This window comes from Hermetia illucens, chromosome 3 (genome assembly GCF_905115235.1).
Source record: "Hermetia illucens chromosome 3, iHerIll2.2.curated.20191125, whole genome shotgun sequence".
NCBI classification, from domain to species: domain Eukaryota; kingdom Metazoa; phylum Arthropoda; class Insecta; order Diptera; family Stratiomyidae; genus Hermetia; species Hermetia illucens.
In genome coordinates, this window is record NC_051851.1 from 25,225,236 (window position 1) to 25,246,013 (window position 20,778).

At 39.7% G+C, this 20,778-nt stretch overlaps 2 protein-coding genes across 6 annotated transcripts in view; one reads left to right on the forward strand and one right to left on the reverse strand.

The window, feature by feature from the left end:
* Positions 1–20,778, reverse strand: part of LOC119650660 (autophagy-related protein 16) — a 440,786-nt gene that overhangs the window by 262,812 nt on the left and 157,196 nt on the right. The window lies entirely within an intron of this gene.
* LOC119650659 overlaps positions 1–20,778 on the forward strand; it is a 220,773-nt gene that overhangs the window by 87,497 nt on the left and 112,498 nt on the right. The window contains exon 3 of the mRNA XM_038053594.1: positions 17,837–17,857. The gene's annotated coding sequence lies outside the window, so the exon portion shown is untranslated. The remainder of the gene's footprint in view (positions 1–17,836; positions 17,858–20,778) is intronic.

Below are 20,778 nucleotides of genomic sequence, written 5' to 3' on the forward strand. Positions count from 1 at the left end.
TTGCTTAGAGTTTAATTGATAGCTACATCTTTAAAGGTTTTTAATATCCAGTCAGTCTCCAAAATCATACTGAAAGCCCTTCTCAAAAGTAGTGTCAACCGATTATTGAGCCGGTCCACAGAGATCTATAACTACAAGGCCAAAAAGGTTTGACGAATAAGCCAGTTCAAACCCAATATAGCAGCTGTAAACTGTCAAATTGCCTTCACTTCCAGCATCCCTGAAAAGTGATCATCTCAGATTTCGGCCTCCAATTTCAATTTTTTTCAGGATTTACCAGGGGGTTCACACTTTTCCACTTCATTTGACATGAGGTGGGGGAGAGACACCGTCTCTAAGCACTCAGACCTTAGTGGTCTATTGTAGTTGAGCTTACTTAACTATTTCCTCTTCTTGTGTCCCACTGAAATTGGTCCTATCTATCCCATAGAAATAGGTCTCCACAAGGCACTGTGCTCCAACTGTAACGATGAATTTTGCCTCTATTGATTTAAGAAAAAGAAAACAGAAAAAAAAAGAAAAACAGCGCACTGCAAGAGGGTATCAGACTCCTAAAAAAAGTAAAGGTTGTTCCTCCGACGGCGAAAATAATAGCGACTACTTTCTGGGGTAGCCATTGAGGTATCTTCACTGGTTATCTTGAAGTATCGAAAACCACTACACGAGCATACTATGCCCCATTGTTTGACAAGCTTAAGGCAACATTTTTCGAAAAACCAAAAAAAAATGTTCCAGAAAGACAATGCAGCGGAAAGGTAAATGGACGGAATTTGACCGTAGCAAATCTTCAAGACTAATTTTCCCACAACTATGACCCAAACTATCTCCAGTGTCGTCTGTCAACGAAATTTGTAATTTGCATTTTGCATCATGTAATCAAGCAATTTTCGACACGACGACTTGGTAGTCTGACACGTTTAGGGTCATTTCCATACACTTAATCAAGCAATTTTCAGCACGATGACTTGATGATCCCACGCGTGAAAACTTTACTTATGATAAAATATCGTGAGTATTACATTCATCTGGTCATTTTGCCGAAAGCGATCTTCATGATCTGAATTTCGGATATGCATCATAAACTACACATTCGTTCTAGATACCGAGGAAAATAACAAACCCAGATTTTCCCATGATTTTAAATCACTTTCCAGGAAACTGAAGTAAAATGTAGGTCAAAAATCTTTTATTGGATATCTAGATACACAAATATCTGAAATTGAACTATAACCTGACTTTGCAAAAATAAAAACAAACTTCCATCATTGTAAAACTTCTGTTCATTCTCGTCCCTAACAAAGAACATCCTACTGTGCGCGTACCATTCACCACAATCCTCCCACTTCCTTCCAATCAAAACCATTGATCTCAATACTTTCACCAAAAACACCATTCTCAGTAACCTTAAATAATTTCAGTTAGCCTACTTGTTCTAAGCCTACACATCCGTAACTTCTCTCGCCATCGATAATACCTTAACAACCATAAATGACCCCTGGACCACTGGGGGAAATGTTCTGTAACGTCTACAGAAAATAGTTTACTAGGTAGAGATACGCCAGACAATCAACAGACAGATACAAATGAAGAAAACAAACTAAACGCAACCTTTTAATAATAGTCTTCAGATTTTCCCAGAGAATACAAAAGATATAAAGATGAAATCGATCAATTTTTGTGGTTAGCCCCCGAGGCCTTTTGGATTTGTCACGAACTTTAGGCCTTGAGGTCTCGTCTGTTGTATCTTTGTTTAGTCTGGTTGTTTAGATGAAGCTAGATACTATCACATAACTATGCATGAATTTATATCAACCGACTAACAATAGAGTGATAATACTCCGGCACAAAGGCCAACAATTGAGTCCGCAGCCCGCTTATCTATTACAATTTCGACAGAACATTCAATTGAGCCCCAACTCGGTACTGTTGCAACAATCTTCGGAGCGTAGAAAAAGATACTGCAAATAGGAGAATAACTATAAATAAATTTGATCAAACTCCCAGTTCTGTTTTGCTAGGTCGTGTTTGACACGTCCTACATTTCACTGTCAATGGTATTTTTGCACGATTCAGTATTGATGATTCGTTTGGATTGGATTCGCTCGTTGAGTGATGTATGGGTTCTCACTTTCGATTGTTACGAGATGGGTTCGTTGTTAATGCGGATGAGGAGGAATAGATCGGAAATAGGCATGGAAACTATTTATCTTGTATATTTATTGATTACCATTCTGTTGGGAGTGATATTTAGGAAATTTCAGGGTTTTGGGAGAGCTGTCGTGATCTGGATGTTTGGATTGGGAGTTGATTACCAGTTTTTCAAGGCTTGACCGAATCTAATGCGCTTTCATTGAGTTGCTTCAAAAAGATACTGTTGATGGGGAAAGAAAGCGTTTTCATTCAAACTAGGAAGAATGTTACTATTCGTTCAGGAAGATGTTCTCAATCATTACAGGTGTCCATCTGTGGGACTTCTTTTAAAGCAAATGTAACTGTCCGTGATTTGTTCAGAACCAAATTGAGGTCAGTTACCTAAAATTACTAGGCCTTTTAAATCCATCATATTCCCTGTTGCTGCTCAAGTTAAACCTAAATTTTATGATATCTTTTGAGTGGAAATTACTATCTTTGCATTACAATTACGTAAAGTACTAATATAATTTCTTTTCTTCTTTTGCAGGTAAGCCTTTGACCTTATTTGTACCAGTCCATCAAGTAAGGCTAAATTTAGGCTAAGAAATTTGACATTATTATGACATTTTCAAGTAGGAGGGTCAGTTGATTTCCACGGGAGAGAGGGAGAGAGAGAGAGAGAGTATTTAAATCGAAAAATGAAGGCTGGTGATAAGACATATCCAAAAGCTCATTGACTTTGCGAAATCCCCTTTAGGTATCTCTAGCAGAGAGATAAATGTTGGAGTGAAACCAAGTTCTCAAATTGTCTTTCAGAAGAGAGAGGGTGTGCTATGCTATCAGACAGCCAAAGTCCATTCCATTCCATAAAAACGGGATATCAACGGCATCATACTTTTACTTCAGCTGAGTAAACCATTCTCCAGAGACTACCATAAATCGTTTCTTTTCAAAAGGAATCAATACTGGTAAGAGGAGTGTCCTGTTTGCAAATTTTTTGCGAAGAACATAATGCCTTTCGTGGCTTGACAAGTAGACCCTATAGAAGTACTAGTGGATCATATTTTCATTGATGGTAGGCTTTCCTAAAATTATTGAAATTCTGATGATCGCAACTAAGGAGGAGAAGAAACATAAAGGAAAGTAGGCAAAGGATAGCACAGATCGAAATGGAAATTTCACGTGGAACTGCAGCTATATTGGTCCTGTGAGCAGCTGATCACAGTCTATGGAAAGTCAATGGCTTTAGCATGGTTAAGAATCTATTGTTACATTTTTTCTGATTTACAAAAGTTTACTAGTTTCATCCTTAAGCCATTCGGATAGAATTTTGGGAAACTAGTTCCGAAAACAGATACTCTAAAAGGGAGATGTAAAATTTGTGTCCTGGGGCGAAATTTCAGAGCTCTTTCCCAAAGTCTCAATGTAGCCTAGGAATTGAGGGGGTCCTTAGTCCGCATCCATTTGATGATGAGTGGATCAATTTGGGAGAAACTTTCTACCACTTTTGTGGCCCACTGGCCCAAGTTTTTACAAAAGGACAACTGAGCAGTTCGTCCAGGGTTTTATAATTCGCTATATATGATGCATTTCGCAGGAATATGATGCCGTTATGGAAACGTCACATGAACACAATCAGGTTCGAAGGATGACCGATCGTTCAATCGCTACGTTTTTTGAGATGAAGCACGTTTGAAAGTTCAACGGAGGTGATATATTAGATGGTACACTTCTGCAGTGCAACAGTTAGGTGTAGATAGACACTTAAGGCTACTTTGAAAACCAACTTGCCACAGTTAGGTAAAGCCCTGCATCTCTGGTTGACGAAAGTCATCTCGTGGGGACCATCTTATAAAAAAATGGTCTAATTACACCCTAATTTCTTTAGTTACGGAGTTTTCCTTTTAGTGAAGTTACAAATGTTTCACCAAACTATGTGGGAGGATTTAGAGTTTCAGTATCATCATCAGAGGATATAATCCTTTCCGGATAATTGCATGTGAAAAAAACATATAAATGCGGACAAACAGTCAAATTGACAAATTTATTAGGGTCTGTTACATACAAAATCCAATACACTGTAAAATGTGGTTGGGCCAAATGTTCAGGCCATGCAGATATTACTCTATTTTCTGTAACAAAATCGATGGATACTAACTGAACTTTTGACTTCCCCATTGCCCTCCACCGTGGACAGTTCGCAATCGCCATTGAACCATGGCACCGTAGCAAGTACTATTTTCATCATCATCAACAACACAACAACCGATATCCGGTCTAGGTCTGCCTTAGTAAGGAATTTCAGATAACCCGGTTTTGCGCCGAAGTCCACCAACTCTATATCCCTAAAAGTTGCCTAGTGTCCTGGCCCACGCCATGGTTCCATAGATATTGCCCTTATAGGCTTTCCGAGTTGGATCATCCTCGTTTATACGAATTAGTTGGCTCGCCCACCGCAACCTGTTGAGCCGCTTTGAGCCACAACCAGACGGTCGTGCTTTCGCTCATGGATTTCGTCATTAGGTAGACTATGGAAGTACAATTTTAACGAAGCTAAGTTCGAGAAATAATATAGACGGATAGGCCGACATCCCATGCAAACCTTTGGAGAGCGCGTTCACCTATTTCCTAATTCTTATTCTGCATCTTTATACCTTGTCTTCGGTTTCGAAGTAGCCACTTTACGGGCGATTCATTCGACAACACGACTCCAGAACTTGGTGCTGCACGATGTAGTTAAAGTCAACCGCAAAATATCAATCTTTTCGATTAGCGCGGTGCAATAACTCTATTCTACTTTCGAATTCATGGTATATATTTCAAAACCTTCTCATAGTGGATGAAGCACTCCTTCCCTTTTCTTTTCCTCTCTTGATATATTACCACCAAGACACCTGGAAATGGAACAACAACCTAGTGAAAGCCATGCCACAGCTCATAACTGGTCACCACTTTGTGAAAACTAAGAATTATTGGCAGGACACACTGACTACATCGAATAAAAACTCAGAAGCAACCGTAAAAAAAGCAAAAAAAAATGGGCAGAAATCTTCGAGGTATCGCAGGAAAAGTATGGACCGTGAAACGTGGTAGAGGCCATATGGTAAAGGAGTAATTTTAGAAAACGGGCATACCTTATAAAGCTATGTTAGAATTTTTGGCACCTTCACAAGAACAGAAGTGTTGATAAGCCAGGCCATTGGAATTGAGTAGGAATTCTGACATACCACATACATTTTTACTTGCTGAAAAACACATGGCCGAGCTTTGATTTAAAATAACGGTCCAGGTTTGAATATTGCGTAGTAAACTATCTTCTGCTGATCCGGTCAATTGCAGAGCAGAGTCTTTGGTCCACGAATATTCGAAATAGTAAGTGTCGAAGTTCGAACAGAGACGCAGTTCGCTTTGACCGAAAATTTCACATAAATGGGGTCAAAACAGGAAAGCTGGTTTATTCCAGCACACTGATCTAACCACTACCTCGAGTTGAATATTGCCAATGAGAAATTGATAGGTGATGTATGTAATATCAGAGAAGTGATATCACCTTAAAGTGTAATATTATATTACCATCACCAAGCGTAATCCAAACATCACCGAACATCACAACACAACTTAACATTATAACCACCCAGTGGAGAAATAATGATATTATCCTTCTGAAAAATAATTTTTTATAATGTCCGTGTCGATGTGATATCGCACCACAAGATATCACTACACATCGCCGAATATACTGCAATGTCGCAGTAGATATACTATACCGTTCTTTCTAGGGCAAGCGGCGGTTGTGGTTTTCGGGTGTCGATGCCGTCTAAGGTTTGTAAATAAGTTAACGCGTTGGCTTCGCTAACTTTGATCTGGAAAACGATTTGGAGTTATCTTACACAAACTTTCAACTTTTACAATACCAAGCAAACCAATAAAGAATGCATAAACATGTCAGTGATAAATAATGCTCTTCCGCAAGAATCATGATTCATTGCTTTCGCATCGATTTTCTTGCATAAAGGGTCCATTTTATATTCTGCCTGCTTGAAGCTGAAGTAAATTTTACGTTACGAGTATGATAAATGCACGGCAAGTATCACTCTAGGTCCAAGTAATATTTAGTATTATCAGCTGCCGAGTGTAATATGTGACGTGAGTGCATATCAGGGTAACCTAAAGGTGATGTTCGTGATAGCACTTTTCTCAAAATTGATGTCATAAAACATCACCTACTAAGGTGATATTTGATGCATCTCTACCGACAATTACAAAATCAAATCACCTCGATATAGGGAAATTGGCGACTATTCACCGTTTAAGCCTGTTTTTCCTAAATGTAGCTCCATCACAACGAAATAGGTGGATTTCTTTTTATTTGGAGTTTCTGCTTAGAAATAATTTATAGACTCGGACTGAGTCCAGGAGCCGAAACTATGCATATTGTTCCAACCTTCAAACAGTTAAAGGACACTTATGGGAAATATACTTCTCAGGTGATGTGGATGTTTTATGGGCAATGGGCGAAGCAGATACTATCGGATTGAAAAATATCCCATCCTACGTCATGGAGTAAAAAAGTCAGATACCATTGGATGGAGAATAAAAATATATAGAAAAGTAAAGTGCAGGATTTAAGATGGAAGACCTCGAAACAGAGGGGAATTAACTCCAAAAATCACTATCTGCTTTAAATGACTCAGATCATCGATAGCGTTCTCCAAGTCGAGTGTAAAGTACAGGGTTGAAGTAGAAAGACCTCGAAACAGAAGGGAAGTGACGCCAAAAATCACTGGGCTCACTTCGTCGAAAGGGTCCTCAAAGCCGCCAGACCAAGCTGGATGTATGGCTATTTAAGACTCCTACGTGAGATACGACATCAATCGCAAATATGTCCTGTTGTTTCTGATCACTCGCGTTAGTACTTCCGAAGCCCTCACTATTCCTCTAATGTCATGCCTCGTAAGGCTCTAGGACAAGCTTTTTAGCGGCATCTTTGGAACAGTGGAACTCACTGCATGGGGTATCCAGTAAAGGAAATTTCAGTTCTTTTACTCAGTTTCTATCAATCGAAGTAATTACGAAGGGATATTTTCGATAATCATAGGTAGAAATTATTCTGTAGTAAAAAATTGCTGATGGCAGAGGTAACTCTTTATATACTACCTCACCTCTGTTTTGCAAAGTAGTAGGAATAATAAATGAGGGAAATCTTTAGGATTTTGGTGGGCAAGAAGCGATTAATAGAAAAATTATGACAAATGAGAACTTTCTTGTACAGAAAAAAAAAATTAGAGCAGATTTGGGTCTTTTCAAAGGAAGTTCCGCGGTTGCACTGTTAAATTCACTTTTATTTGTCGGTAACGTTTCGGTCAAAGTTCAAGCCTTTCTTAAATGAAATTTCTTATCAGAAGCTGAAACGTTGTGAACAAATACAAAAAAAAAAATGCAATACATTCGGAGGTAAATGTCGTATTTCAAACCCCATCCTCCGGTGCGGAGATGATATGGAGGTTTGAGAGTGACCTCCTCCCCCCCGCCTCCCTCTTACAACCTTGATGAAAACTCATGGCGATCATCCCCTTAAAAAGTTATGGCGCATCAAAATTTGGTGTTTTTAAGGTTTTGTGTAAAACAGAAAAAATAAAATAAGTGCGGGGAGTCGAAAGTGATAATTTCTTTAACGGACCCATTCTAAGAAACCACTCAACCGAAAAATCAGAAAAAAAAAATCAGGAGGCTGCCACTATATGGAACCTAGGCTCCGAAATACCCTCCATGCCGATATCTATTCAAATAAAGTTAATAATAGTATATTACTATAATTTTTAGTAGCTGGCTACAGAACCTCGCTTAAGTTCATCTTAGCACAGTGATGTAGGCTATAATATAGAGCATGCACCTGCCAAGTTTGGTGGAAATCGCACTATTCCTCACAAAATTATAACATGTCAAATTTTCACTTCTTTGCAAATTCAAGACTATGAATATCAATATCACCGGAAAGTGGATACCCTCATAGAATATATGCATATATTACGTGCTACGTACTAATGGGTCACACTCAAATCTCTTTATATAAGAAATACGCAAAACCTTTCTTACCTGAAGCATCCAGCTTTCAGTTTCCCGACTTGTTTAATATCATTGCAGAGAAATTGGAATTTTCAACCAAACCTCCGGACGAGGACACTATATATGCAGAAGAGAGAGGATCACCCTTCTAAATCCACAGAAGAATTGCGGCTGTCATCCGCCTTCAAAAGTTATGCTCCTGAAAATGGAGTTGCTATTACTTGGTCAAAACGGTAGAGTTCAATTTTGAACCCGAGAAAGGAAAAATTGCGAAGATCATCCTCCTTAAAAAGTTATGGCACTTCAAAAGGGGAGGAGGGAGACTAGTTTGATGTGATCATGTAAAGTGTACCAACCCCACCATTGGATGAGGAGAGGGTAGAAGGGGTATGCAGGACAAAATGGAGATATTCTGTCTCAACTCCTGTTAAAGACTGACGATGACCAATATGACTTAAAAGGTTATGGCACCCCAGAAATAGAGAGCTTTTACATATCACTAATAACCAATAGCCTTATTGATTAGGCAATTGTTGCCCCAATTTCCAAAGGAGATTGAAAACGGTCCATTTCTCCATTATATATTTTTCATTTCTTCCATTCCGCGAGGTCTGGTTGGCAAGTTAAATTGTGAAGCAACATAACTTTTGAAGGGGGGAGGAGGTGGCCCAATTTTTTAACAGGGTTAGAGAAAGAGAATATCCCATTTCGCATTCTAAACTTCATTTATTCTTCGTGGGTATGGGGTTCAAAGTGAAATCCAATGGTTTACACAAAAACAACCTCACCCTGAGAGGCTATAACTTTCAAAGGGAGGATGGCCTCTGCAATTCTCTGAGGAGAGAGAGAAAGAAGTTCATTTTTCTCATCTTTATCTTTCATATGCCACCAGAGTAGAGCTGAAAATGCACCGTGGAGATATAAAAAAACTCGCTTAAAAACGTAATTACTTTTTAAGGGGGATAACCGCCGATTTTTCATCACTTTCTGGAGATGGGGTAATTTTTCTGTAGATTTACGTGAGTACTTGTCATATTGACTTGACCCCACGGTCTTCTTAAGACACGGACTGATTTTGTGACCACCATCAGAGCCCCGCTAAGACAAACAAAACGCTATCAGTCAATTCTGAATACACGGCTCAGGTTATTCATGCTGGTGGATGCAAGACCTACCTAAATCTCTACCGAACTTTGGAGTAAGGCACCCGTGATAAAACCAAACACTGTTTGAGGCCCGAAGGTCTCCGTTCGCTTGAGCATAACCACAAACTCCATGAAGCTGCCACTAGGCGGCCAACCGCAACAACCTAGCTGAATGCACATGAGATATGAATTCTCCTGAGACATGTGAATTCAGGAGCTATCCCGGTTCCTATGGTACCAGTATGTATATCGGATAAGATTTCGTGACCGAAGCCACTTCAGATGAGTCCCGGTACAGACTCGGGTCTGATCGCCCTAATAAGCCTTTGGAGCATTCACCAATCATGGCCACCAGACCAAAGTGAATACAGCGTTCCCCGGTGCCACCACTATGGAGGTTCTCCTCGACCATTGGTTCTGGTTTGGCCGACAGGGTTGCTGCCCTGTCTTCTTCACCGCCACCTCCGAGCACCACCGGAGATGAGATTGAAAATTGAACCTTTACCCGTTCGGAAGTTATCTTTCGTGAAAAATTTTGTGGGAAGTCTCTTATGAAATCATCAGATATGCATGGGGTCAATTGATCTCTTACGTGGATACTCAGAAAAGTTCAAGAGTCGACTTAAATTTTATTTCTGCCTTCAAAATCATTCCGTTTTACTGGACCCTAAGCAAATAAATTTGCTCTATTTCTGTTAAATATAAAAGCGTATCGCAATTAATGTTTTCACTAGCGTCGTTTCATTTATGACTCCTTCGATTTGCGTTCAGTAACAGATATCTCCCATAATCGGAATCTAGAAGCCCTTGAATCCCAATCAAAGCCTCCACTCGCTGCCTCTGTAGATACATCATAAATTTGGTTCTTTGTTCAATATTTATATAGGTTGACCGCAATTCATTTTATTGCAAACAATAAAATAAATTGAGCAATCTAAAGCGCAATCAACTCTCCAGAAAAATCTGACTAGGCTCCATACTCCAACTATCTCTAAAATCCAAGAATAACTTCTCATAAATTTCCTAGAAACCCTGATCATCCTAAAAACTTCCTCAATAAATGCAAATTCTTCCCAATTGCTTGCAATGAATAGCTTATGAGCACTAAACCCCAACATGAGCGGATTAAAATCTACAAGAAAACACAATCAAAATATGGAATCTTAATTTTATTGACAAAACATAAACCCCGGCATCAAGTATCTGAAAGTTCACAGCTCCACCTCTCTTGTAAACAAATTTGCATTTTATGTCCAACTACAGTTTCTCGTCTGCATCTTTCATCTTTCAGCCCATTATTAAACTTATCGCTAGAAGCGCATGGAATAAATCCCGCAAACATGTCCATAATTAATTTTGTATCTTATTTTTTGTCGTGGTCAATCTAATGTTGTCTAATGGTAATCGGGTTGCTTCAATAAAAATATTTTTTGTTATTAATCATTAAATTTACAATTCTTCTTTGCATAATTCTTTAGAAATCAATTCATTCTAGCAGAAATCTAAACTGTTCTGGATTCTCGAGGAAAGTACACAAATGCAAAATCAAAGACCGTTTTTGATAGTGGTCTTGGAATTGGAATTATTATTTTAAAGCCTCAAACAGATTCTGATCGCGGGTACCGTTCTTAGATACTTTTCAAAGTTTATTACTGTATTTGGACCAATATAAACACATCACCTGAGTGAAATGAAAAAATAATCATCTCCACGGTTTAATAACCACAATACCGTAATAGATACATTTTCTTGGGGGGATTTGGAGGTTGGAGTTTAAAAAAAAGTTTTGGGAGATTTGTTTTTGAGTAGAATAATGGGTTTGGAGACCGATCAGCTTGTGGGTGATTGACAAAATCATCTTTTTTCAGAAGGGTTCAGAGCTGAATACACTAGAGTCGCGGGTCAAAAAATTAGGGAAAAGTATCTTTTGTATCTAATCATAGAAAAAGCTTACTTATTTCCATTTTTGTTGCACCTTTCCCTAGGATAACGTATGACGCAAGCATAGTTTAGTCTTCTGGATGATTTGCATAAAATTTCCTGGGACCTTGTAGCGGCAAAGGTCTTATAAGGCTTATTACTGCGATTGAACTAAATTTCTGCAAACTCATTCCCGTATGAATTCTTTGAATTCGCATACAAGGCAGAGGCTAACCTGGTCTCCATCAGCCAAGTTCAATTAGACTAAGCGTGTTTACATGGCAGGGACAAAAAACTGATTCATTGATCTTAATCGGTTTGTTAAATAAAAAACCTGAAACACTCTTTACTCTGTTACAATTGTTAGAAATCTCGTTAGCGTGTGTACATAAGATGTGGCGAAACCTCACAGGTGAGGGTATGACTGCGCGAATTTCTGACAATATGCCACACTCCAGCAATTTCTTTTTTGACGTCATTGCAAGAAAGGTCGTTGGACATTTCTCCGTTTGAAGAATTACCGGGATCTTGTTTGGTTATTGTTGGTCATGTTGGGTGAATGGAAGCGCCGAAAGTGCTTGTATTATCGAACACAAATGAAGTGTGTTCAGTTTGCTTTGAGGAATGAATATCTAATGGTGATTAGAGCTCGTTGACCTGAGAAGCAGCATGCGTAACATGGGCAGAACGGTGCATGTACGGGGCACAGGTTGAACCTCGCAGTGTTGAATTGTAAACCTGACCACTCTTACTTATTTCATATTGGCTTTTAATTTGCCTGCAGAAAGTAGCTATTGGCTCATGCTGGCTTTAACTAGATATGAAAAGAACGGGGCAGACTGCAAGCTGGTTTGTGATACATAGAATCATTTATTCTGCCCTGAAACTGTATTCAAGACGCTTTGTATTACTGACATTGTGCCCCGGTGTTAAAATGAATGAAAATTTGCGGGTCAATAAACAGACAATTCAACGCCTCTAATAAAGCACCTGAACCTGGTTGGGTCAGCGTCCTGTACTACAATGCGCTCGGTCGTATCACACATCTTGAGCCACACAGCACGTCACCCCGCTAAACAAGACAATCAACTCAGAACAATGCCCAAAACCAGCACTACCTTCATTAGCGATACAAACCCAGAATATCATAATACTTTATCGATTTGTCTGTCAATGCCCCCGAACCAATTAGGATCACAACCGAATCATTTTCATGTTGATATACTGCCATATTTGCAACTGAATGCATGAGATCCCTTCGATTGCCGGCGTAGATTCTCCCCTGAAACAATAGGAAATGTTACGCAAACTCCTCCTCAAGGGCACGAAATCCAAGCAGCGCAAACAAGCGCTTCGGTCTCATCTATTTAACAAAATCTACTACGGTCATCAATCTTTATGTTTCCCCGAGCGACAATAAAAATAATAAATCGCTAACTAGTAGCTGGAGTGGCTTAACTAACTAACTACGCAGCTCTTGACTATCATCTATCTCCGGTGAATCTCGAGGAACGGCTTATTACATAAAGTTTGATGGCATCGAAGACTTGCGCTCTTTTGCGACAATTCAGCCTTGACTTGCAGGAAGCGGGACATGATTGACCTCTCTCCACCACAAACACTGTAGTCGTCTGTCCGTGGATGGTGACCATTTCCAGTTCCATTCTACATACGCATATTAGAATTATGCAGGAAGAGGCCATCTTAGGCTCGCTCTGGTACCACCGCCAACTTGTTGCCGTCCAAGAATGTATCTACCTACTCGCTATCTGCACGTAAACAAAAATCTAATTATAGTCAATGTATCTAAGGAAATTTGTACGTTTCTAAACTCTATAAAATAAAACATTTGCTCAGGAACATATTTCTAGGAAGCATGTCTGTCTGTCTGTCGAGAGTAGCGAGTTGGTAGTAGGTCCATTGCACTCCTATCTTTTAATCCGTATAGGGTAAACGAGCAAGTCTTCATCTCATTCCGTGGCTGCTTTGCTTTTTCACTGGCAATTTCCTCCTTTTTTTGCAACCCTCTCTCACTCCAGAGCTCCCTTCGGAATTGTACAGTGAAAATTGTCAATCAGTGTTTTATATCGAAATGGTTAATTTGCATTCGTTTGCAAAATTGTCTTGGATTCTGTCTTCAAATGAAATTCCACACTCGAAACCTTGTCGGGGTCTGAGCTGCAGGAGAGATTTGTACCTTGAGCAGTGATACTTGTAGTGGTTACCTGTTTTCTGTTACAATCTCATTTAGAATATCTAGTGCTGCTCTCCCCTTCAAGTGTAGTCCAAGTGAAATAGAATAAATTTAGAATGGAGCGTAGGATGAAGATTCTAGCGTCGATGCATCTATCCATATTGTTCGGTAGTGGAAGATGCTGTTGTGGCTGTTTGGATGCTGCTTAAGTTTATTATTCTATGTTTAAATTGATAATGTATAGGAAATAACATGAAATGGATACTTCCTCGTTTGTAAATGGCTAGTTGTGATGTTGTTAAGCTTGTTCTGCGGATAGTCACAAGTTTTCGCTTTGAGGGGTCTTTGGTTGATCGATGTTGCTTGTCAATGGGCAGTTTCTGGTAGCAAGAAAGCTTGGGAATGTGTGAAGGACTTATTTTATCAGCTGAGCATCTACAGATGGAATGTTAGCGGAAGATACGAACGACATTATTCTTTATCCAAAAAGAAGTTTTTTGTTAGACCCAAAATAGGTCCTAGATATTTGCAAAGAAAGAAGCCTCAACTACTCCCATATCTGAGCCAGTATCTGATGAATCCGGATGACAGAAAGGGAAGTGTTGCCTCAATTTTCGTAGATTATCCACTACAATTGATAAACTAATTTGTACGATAAAGAAAATTATGGCTACCATCACGGAAATGGTACTGCACGCCTACCATAGGCAATGAACGCCGCCCCGCGGTAATTGAGGCAAAAATGCGGCGTTGAATAAACATGATATGACGACGTCAGAAATTAGACCATCCGTGATCGACATGGAATAGAAAAATTGCGTTTTCGATGGTATCGTCATGTAACGCACTGAACTTACGGACCTGAATATCGAAATCGGTGGTAAACGACCAAAAAGCCGGCGGAAAAAACAATGATTTTATACGCTAGATGGCGATTTGAGAGTCTGGCAAATCTATACGAATCGAACCCTTTATCGAACATGCTCAAGATTAAAGAAGAAATGGGACCATAGACTCACATCACAACCTCAATTACATTTATAAACACTGGGACTGACCAAACTAAACTAAATGGGGCTTATTATTCTATAAAACCTGCAATTAGTAACTCCAATACCGAAGTGAAAACGTACTACCCATGCTGGAGAAATAGTTAAAAGCGCTCTCCTCGGAGCATCTATGCATCCTTTGCAGCGATTACCATACATTACTAAAGCCCTCTGCGGGTTTTGATGGGAACGCCTTGCTGAGCAATCGTCACGGCAACTTAGATGTAATCGAAATTGTGCACTTGGAGGATGTCCTTAGCTTAAATAACCAGAAACAAAAAGCCTCCTAATGAATTTAAATCGGGACTGTAAGGGCACTGAGAACACATTGTCAAATTAAGCTTCATCAGGAACTTATGGGCACAGGAGAAATCTGGCTGGACACGTTGTCATGATGAAAAACCTAGGCATTTAGCAGGCGGAATTGACGGTCAGTTATAGGGTGGCAAACCTCGTGAGGTCCACAGTTTTAACATCGAAAAAGACTATTTGTATTTTTTCATTATTTCAAATTGCTCACATTTGCCTCTCATTTGGCGCTTTATCTTTACATGGACTCAAATAACTATATTTGACGCCTCGCGAAAAGTTTGTCTAAAAAACTCTTTGTCAGTTAGTCAACATTTAAAAGACTAAACTGGTCTTAACCTTTCGTATGAAAACACTCTCAATGCATAAGCGGATTTCTCAAACACAGGAACGGCGCGGACGGTCCCGGCGGAAACCTAATCCAGAACGGTCGCCCTAGTGTATTGGATCACCTCAAATTGTCAAAACAATGTATTTTGAAGGTGATATTAACGCTTGAAAATGAAAACAAAACATTTGCCGAAGTTAGGTCGGAACTGCAAGCTAGCTTGAGTGGGGATGTCAGGATAGAGGGTAATCTAGTCTAGTACGGAAAGGAAGCTTATTCTATTCTATTCTATTTTTGTGAAAGCATCCGCATAATACGCAGCGTTGAAGATCTACCCTGCAGCTAAAAAATTCTTATACACCACACTTTTGGATCGAAGCAAATAATCAGCTTTCTTTTGTTTGTAGGACACTCAGATAACTAAATTTTGTTTCTTTAGTTTCTCAAAAATGACGTACTATTTGGAAATGTTCGGAAGGTGTATTCGCGATAGTCATTCGATTGGCCTTTTTCGTACCTATCAGTACTTTGCCGGCTATCTAGGTGCACCCTTTTCGCATATTGAAGCTGACTACTTTGATGTTGTGTCAAATGACTACTTGAAGGTTAAATGATGTGATCGTGGCCTTCTATAGACGCTCCGAATTTAAAAAATCACGCCCAAAAGTCACAATTTCATCGATTGACTAATTTTCTACTGGCCTATGCTGACGATATCGACATCATGGGAAGAACTTTGAGACCGTTGATAATTTCTCTTATCTAGGGTCGAAAATCACAACCGATAACAGCTACGATGATGAAATCAGTGCACGGTTGTTGTCAGCCAACAGAGCCTATTTCAGTTTACAAAAACTCTTCCGCTCGAAACGTCTCACCATAGGGTCAAAGCTCTTACTGTACTAGACTATGATCTTGCCAGTCCTCATGTATTCCCCGGAGACTTGGGTTCTTAGCAAGAAGAATTGCGAACTCTTGGCCGCGTTCGAGAGAAGAATCCTCCGAAGAATTTTTGGCCCCTACATGAAAATGGACGATTCCGTAGCCTACATAACGACGAAATCTATGAGCGATACCATGACCGTCCGGTTGTGGATAAAATCCGGCTCAATAGGTTACGGCGGGCGGGTCACTTAATCCATACGGATGAGGATGATACCACCCGGAAAGTCTATAAGGGCAATATCTATGGTAGAAAAAGAAGACGAGGCAGACCATGTCTAAGATGGAGCGATGGCGTAGGTCAGGACGCCAGACAGCTTTTAGAGATATCGAATTGGTGGACCTCGGTGCAAGACCGGGATGTCTGGAGTTCCTAATTAAGGAAGGCCTAGACCGGATACCGGTTGTTGCGCCGTTGATGATGATGATGACTAATGTTCGTCCATAGCGCGAATACCTTAGACATCCCAATATTAATTGCCAAGACAATAAAGCAGAATCTTTACAGATTTGCTGCATAAACCGCTTTATATCCGTATTGGTTTTGCCTGATTTGACGCAGAACTTTTTTTGAATATCGTTATTCGATCATCCGCTGAATCACCCACGACAGAAGAAACAACACGGAAGAAGGGAACAACTGGTTCCCGAAATATGGTATTTTCCGAATAAAATCACTATATTGTCTCAGTTTCGTGAAATCAAAGGTACTGACACACTGTTTAAGCCGGTCTGAATTTCAAACATCACTTCCATCTAGCCCAGGTGTTCTAAAAGTGTTGCAACGCACAGATGTTCCTCAATAAAATCATTAGCATGGTTTAACATAACCCCGCTGACTGGAATTAGGCTTTGCATCCAATGCGTTGGAAAGCGACTCTAAATGCACTGAAGGTTGCTACAGCTTGACACCCTCAAAACTGACCTAGAAATTGCTCATCTTCAGACCTGGCTTATCCTCAAGTAAATTGGCAAACCTTATCCAGAGGAGTCGGTTCCTATACTAAACGGGATAAAGGTTGAATAATAAGAAGAAAAAGAATTGATGAATGCACCCTGTATTCTGTTTAAGAAGTTTGGAACAAAAAGAAGGAACGGATGCTAATGTGGTTCGGCTGTTAATGTTGGCACTGATATTCGAAGAAAAATCAATTCAGAAAACCTTCTTCTTTTTAACATAATGGGCCAATAACCTCTAGCAAATTTCCAAAGAAGCCAAGGAATCCATCGTTTTGATATCATTTAGAATACAAGTGCCTTTCTGATGATGGATTCTACACTACACTAAACCATGGGTTTAGACCTACCGAAGGAGTAATTTTGTCAACGGTGACGCGCTGGTCTTCCTCGAAAAGTTCCCTAACTGCACGGATGTTTCCGCCTGTGATGGAAATTCGCGGAAGCCAATCGTGACCGTAGTACCGTAGTACCCTTCCATTGGCATAGAGCCATGTGTCTTGTGGGACGAATAATAAGACTTTGGACTAGTGAAAGAGTCAGGCCTGGGTCAAGGTGGACAGGCTGGGAAAAGAAAAATTTCATAGTGGCATGACGAAATATTAAAGATCTTTATTTTGACTTTTTAACCTGTGTATGGTTGGGAAGCAATATGGAGGTCTGACAAAATTTCCTGAATAAAAATTTGGCAGTATGTAATGGACATGCCTTTGGATTATTACTCGCTTTCGATTTTAAAACTTTTGACATATTTCTTCCAAAATTTTAATATCTCCTTTTTATTTTTTTTCAGATTGAAACAGTTTTTACTTAGGTAAGTGTCAATGAATAAACGAATGTTAAGTACGAAATAGGGGATTCATAAAGTGTCCAATAAAAATTTCACTCCTGGAAACAAATGAGGAATACTCCTTATTCGAAGATTTAAAGGGCAACGGTCAAAAAATTCTGTGGGGTCCAGTGGCCTCCTTTAAAAAGATAATGGGGCTATCACAGTTCGTTGCTTCCCAAGTTTAAGCGCCTGTCTGCCAGAGCATCCACTAGTGAATCCTAAACTAACATCACAAATTCATCGAAACTTTAAATATTGAGATAATAGCGACTTTATAAAGAAAATGCGACTACATGGCGATGACTTTTTTTGATTCGGAGGGCGGCTGAAAGATGGAACCACATCCTTGTACGAAGAAAAGGGTCCAGGTGTACTTATTCTAGAAACAGAAAAGTAAAAGGATGGACTATTCATGCATATCCCTCATTTCAAGATGGAACTAGATGGCATGTATAACTCTGATTCTCCATAGTAGTGCCAATTGAGATTTAACTAATATCACGACCTGGCTAAAGCCACCATTACGTAAAACAAAGATTTTCTCTCAACGAAATCGGGATTCGCTAGGTATTATAGTATGAAATATGACACCGAGTCAGCAAGTGTGTTAGGCTATAATTTTCTGATGGGACCAAAATAATCCACGTTAGGATTTTAGGGCAAATAAAACCAACACTACCCAATGGTACAGGAAGTTATTACTAAGCTATTCAACAAGTTCATAGCTCCTTTTTAGGTTGTCCCTCAAAACGGATTTCAAATCAAGGACATGATCAAACCAAGCGAACCTTCAACCTGGACAACCACAGCGCAGCAAATAAGTACAAAACACGGTTATTCAAAATATCTGACACAAAAGCGCAATATTTTGTGAAACTAGCTTGAGATTTATGAGCGAATAATAACAAAGAGATCGCAAGTTTGGACAATATTTTAACACATAGTCCTTAAAGCTATTACTGCCATTAAACTTACCTTACAAAAGCCTTCTTCTGTTTTGCAAATTTTGGTCCATGAAAAGCTCTAAATCTTAGAATTTATGTTGCTCCTACAGCTGACGAAATTTGTGGAGAAAGCGTTGGCAGACAAGAAACTCTCCGAATAGACATACCTGGGGACAATTCAAGGGGCCTAATACAGCCAGAGTGAGAACTAGAACTAGATCTAATTGCTCGATTTATATACCTATGTGTCAACAGATTTTCTGCGATCGAGGTTGTCAAAGAGATACGTCCATCTTTGTTCTTTTGTTGAGAGAGTTTACATGGAAGCAACTTACATTGGATTATACACAATCTTAAAAAACGCTTGGTAAGTGAACTTCATAATCTTCTGCATTTTAGAGGTATGAAATGAAGACGTGGGCACGTAGCTTCGTTTTTAAAAGACGAAGCTATGTTTTGAGTTAGTTCCGCCCAAGAGGACTGGAGGAGCAAATCCAGCGGCAAAGGGGCACAGAAAGTTATTGTGTATCTATGGGGTAGGGACAAGCTAACTAGTTAGTCCGTGGCCCGTGTGTTGATGGCGCTTAGACCGCCTTCTTACGTGTGTCTTCCCATTCCATGTGACAAACCATAAACAGATCTGCAATGCCACATGCCACCATGTGCTCGCAAACCAATGCACGCTGAATTTTCCTATGACAATTATCGTCGACGTTCGAACATGCGCAATGATTTTTCTCCACCATAAAATGTCGAACAATGCGCAGGGAATTGAATCTCTTTTTGGTCGCCTCATCAAACATAAGATAAAGTCGCCCGTAGTTTGACAAGTTAGCTTTTGAGCATAGACACCAGGTCTATTTCACACTTCTGTATTCTTGTGTACTAGAGGCCGTACCGACAGGAGGCCCAATGTAACGCTATATCATCTTCAGATGTAGGCATCAGATAGACCACTGTCAAGCATACACTGTAGCTCAATCAGAACCTCAAAAGTTTTCAGCAATTTTTAAACCAGCAACGATGCTTCTGATCCCACATTATTTGATAGGGTGATGCCGATCCGAGATTTCGCTAATTTTAAAGCCTTTCTGGCTAAGGGAACTGAATGCTTCCCTTTTGAGCCCTCAAAGAACAGAGCACCACCTTCTTATTTTTCAATCTGTGCTTTGTGACCGTTTCTAGAGTTCCATATCGCTTTTTCTGCGTCAAATTTTGCTGGATCTCGTCATATCATGATTCAGTTTCCCTCTTCAGTGACAATTTATTTTTTCAGTGGTTAAATGCAGGGTCAGATTCGGCCAAGTAGATTCTTTTTCAATTGGTTCATTCGGCACCTAAACGGTTTTGCATCGATGTTAAGCTTCTTAGGAATCTCTCAACCATTGGCATTAGAATTTCCATCGAGTTTTTCAAAATTTCACGGATCTGCCTGTAGTTCGTCAACCAGAGACTAGAAGCGCCTATCTCACATTCGATCATTTTTAGGGCAGAGTTTGACATTTTTATTTCAAGTCTTGATGGAGAAGACAAAAGCTGTAAGCCTTGAACTTTCAAGGTATAGCACCCGCTTCTTGGTTACTTCAGTAGCAGAAAGTCTATTTTCCAAGTTGATGAAAAGATGTTTTTACAGAGTCTTAGGCATTAACATTGGAAAATTCATTCTTCTATGTTACGTTCCAAAATTGAAATACTTAAAAAAATGAAATGGTTGATGGGTTGTTTCGTTGTGCCCTCAACAAATCCAGATACAGATAAGCTTTGGTACTAGCAAGCACCCAACTTCGGTCTCCCCAATGCAACAACCGGCAGCAATGACGCGTGGGTGTGATTAACATGGTATGCCCCACACAGAGGTCTATAGCAACCATATAAAGGTGACCTACGCAACAACTTAAATAGGACGAGGACCTATATATAGTTTTTTGGCCGCCTAAGAATATTCTTGCTGTTCCAAAA